Source organism: Sitophilus oryzae, unplaced genomic scaffold, assembly GCF_002938485.1.
Source record: "Sitophilus oryzae breed Bouriz unplaced genomic scaffold, Soryzae_2.0 scaffold_813_pilon_pilon, whole genome shotgun sequence".
NCBI classification, from domain to species: Eukaryota; Metazoa; Arthropoda; class Insecta; order Coleoptera; family Curculionidae; genus Sitophilus; species Sitophilus oryzae.
Genome location: NW_022147432.1, coordinates 667869 through 671417, shown reverse-complemented (window position 1 = coordinate 671417; position 3549 = coordinate 667869). Strand labels below are relative to the sequence as shown.

The 3549-nt window shown below is 29.6% G+C and overlaps 1 long non-coding RNA gene across 1 annotated transcript; it reads right to left on the bottom strand.

Annotated features, from left to right (window-relative positions):
• Positions 1 to 1202: 1202 nt before the first annotated feature.
• Positions 1203 to 3305, bottom strand: LOC115889280. Its single transcript, XR_004051413.1, has 2 exons — positions 3175 to 3305; positions 1203 to 1561 (listed from the first exon to the last, which is right to left on the bottom strand). It is a non-coding gene; the product is annotated as an uncharacterized LOC115889280 (long non-coding RNA).
• Positions 3306 to 3549: the final 244 nt, after the last annotated feature.

The window sequence follows — 3549 nt, the reverse complement described above, 5'->3', positions numbered from 1 at the left end:
CATCGGCCACTTTGCTATTGACCCACGGACAGCAGGAAGCGATCCGGTCAGCAACGGGAAAATTGCACGACTTCGTCAGGATAATGGTCAGTAGCGTAGCAACAAAGGAAACGAGTTTAAGAGTAACACGACTGAAACAGAAATAAAACGAAAAGTTTGCAAATTCGATCTGTAAAGAAACGATAAAAATAACGGTCAACCCTGTGTTTCCAAATGTTTATAATGTCTGATTCAAACAACAACAACATCAAGAAAAAAAAATTGAGATTTCAGATCAGAAGTTTATAGTTTTCCGTTTTATTTTCCGTAGATTTATTATCTAATAGTTCTATATCTTTTAATAACTACTACTACTGCTATTAATCACTGACGAGTATTCGACACGCATCAGAAGATGGTTACGCAAGGCGTTTTCTTTCATGAGCTTTTCTGTGACCGAAAAGCCCGATAATTCTGAACTAGTGGCGCATCTAGAGATTGAGTCTGGAAGGGGTAGCGGTAATATTTTAATCATAGACTTAGAATAAAATATAGACTGAGCATCTCATTCATAAATAGCTGGAAGATGCGGACAGACAACGTCTTGTTATTGTTGTGTTATTGTTTTTGGCTCTAACGAGTGCGACACGAGCGATAGATAGGCTGTCTCCGTCGTAACGGTCGTTTCCTGACGGCTCTGCCGCCCAACGCAACACTGTCTTTTGTTTCTTCAGTGCACCTGCACTCTCCGTATCATAGGCGGGTATTTTTTTAATTTTAATGAAGCTTATAATTCAATTAAAAATATATCGTATTTAAACTTTTTATATTATTAAGATTTAGGAAAAAGAAAATAGTTTAATATTCCTAAAGCAAAGTTTGGGACTTAGAAAAAAAAACGTCTTAGAGTCTAAAAACGATAAAAATAATAAAGTACGTGTTATAGAAGAAATTTTAATAATCGAAATTATTTAATTTTTGAAATTGATGATAAATTATTAATTTAATAAAATATTAATTTTAGTCAAACATTTACAACTCTAATATTAATCAAAACAGGATCTATTCTATAGATATAATAGAACAGAAAGAGAAAAAACTTTATAATTGTTTAATTTTTTTTTCCGGTAAAAGTGATGTCTTATTATGTAAATTAGAAAAAACAGGAATCTGTTCCATTAAAGCAAGCTTTTAGGAAGTGAATAAAATGAAAACTACATTTATTTAACTCGTTACTGTCTTTATTATAGAGTAAGTATAATAATGGTAATGGTGACTATACTTTATTCAATGGAAATATGCACCAAATTCAAACAAATATAAAAGGCATGAGTATAAACAGTATTACTACAGTAATATTGAACATTGGTTCAAAAATATTACATTAATATAATACAATATTACTGTAGGTATTACTGTCAACGTGCAAGCTTGTTTGAAGCTTGATGTATTTGTATGCGCTTGGTACATCTTGGCGTTGGAAAATGTATAGAAAATTATTAAGAAAAACTAGTACGTAATGGGGGATATCTTGATATACAGAGTGGTCGGAATTGTATTCAGGAAACTTTGGCAGCATAATCTGCAAATAAAATCAGTAAAAAAAATAGTATAAATTTATGTCCTAAAATGCTTCGTTTCAGAGATACAGAGTGTAGAAATTTCATTTTTATTTCGCTTTTTTCCAAATAATTTATGAAGAATGTATTGATTAATTCGTTTCCAAATATCTTGAGAACTATACTTGTGGCGAGTGTCAACAAGAGACCTTATTAAGTAAAAAACGTTGGAAATGTAAATTTTTCTCAGTAGTTTTATATAGATACAGACAAAAAGTATTACTCTTCAAATAACTTAAAAAATATGTAGGTGGCGCCCCCTATTAGTAAAAGTCAAATTGACATCTAAATCTAATTTTTCATGTCAAAAAACTCCCAAACGCCAATTTTCGTCCAAATATTGACGTCACTTCAGAAATTATTTGGAAAAAAATCGAAATAAAAATGAAACTTCTACACCCTGTATCTCCGAAACGAAGCATTTTAAAAACTTACAAGTTCATTTTTTTAGAAAGCCAATGCAACATTTCTGAGTTTCAAATAAAGATAAAAAACAGTAAAACATATAATAATAATATGTAAATTATTTTCTTGGATACATACATATATGGCAAATAATAACAGATTGTTTTATTAAAGATTTACGTTTTGGTTAATTCTAAAACTATCTTCAGATTATATGTGATATTACTTAAGTGATATTACATTATAAAAGAAAAAATGAAAATTATACCTTATAATCGAAAAAAAACGGCGTCAGCGATGGCTATGAAATGAAGATCGCTGTCATTTTATATGTAAAATTATATGGAGTATGTATCGATGGTTTTTTCCAAGCCAACTGGACGCCGTTTTTTTCGATCATACGGTATTACAAATTAATAATAGATTAACAGTCGAGAAAAAAAAAGAAAAAACTCTAGGTAAGTACTGGATAAATTTTAAAATGGCATATTTATTTTATCTTTGTTTAATATAAAAAAAACGAAATATCTACCTGGTTTACATAACCCTGTATAATTTGTGAAATAATAATGGACAAAAATGCAAGCGGTAAGAAAAATATTTACAAAAAATATGTACTTGTTTACATTTCTGGACCATTGTTCGTCATTTTTGTTATCATAATGGTGACCCTATCATAAAAACGTAGTTATTTCTATACCTGATGTGAAACTATAGGGAAAAAGTAATGTTTGTAAAATATTTTAGTCTTGAAAAAAAATAAGGAATGTTTGGTATTTTAAAATGTTTGGTAGCTTGTAATTTTTTCGACTTTCTCGATTGTTTATAGTTTATAATAAGCCTTAAAAATTGTTGTTTCATAATGGAATATCATTCTGGAATTCCTGTATGTTATTTTAGATTCTAAGGATGGTTTTAGAATAAAAAGAAACACATTTTTCATAAAAAAAAGCATTAAATTAACCAATGCCCAAGAAAATAATGTGTCTACTTCTTATGTACTTAATAATGTATCTACTCGTTATATTAATAACGAGGTTAGTAAGAACCTTTACGTAAATGATAAATATAAAAAATACAGATTTTCCAGGGTTTATAATTTACTAAATTATTATCTAAATAAGCGCCTTTCTACAACGCCACTGACGCCAAAATAGTAAATTTGACTTACCTGTGGAATGTTGTTCCAGGACTTAAATAGTCCAATTTCTTACAAATTTGGCACTGACGAACCATGTTTTATAGTTTTTAAATAAAAAGTAATCAAAATAAACACTAAACCGACACTACACACTAAGAAAATCGAATGAAAAAAATACAAAATCAAAACATCCAATAAAAACAATAAAATAGCCATGGAGAAACTGTGACAACAAGGTTTTACGACACGTGCTTTACTCTACTATGGCTCTACTACGAGAGAATAAAGAATGAACAGGCGACCCGGCGATTGATGGGTGTTGCCAAATTGTAAAGAATTTGTCATTTTTAAATAGTCTCCGACTTATAATTTAGTAGTATAGGGACTATTTAATACATCTTTCTA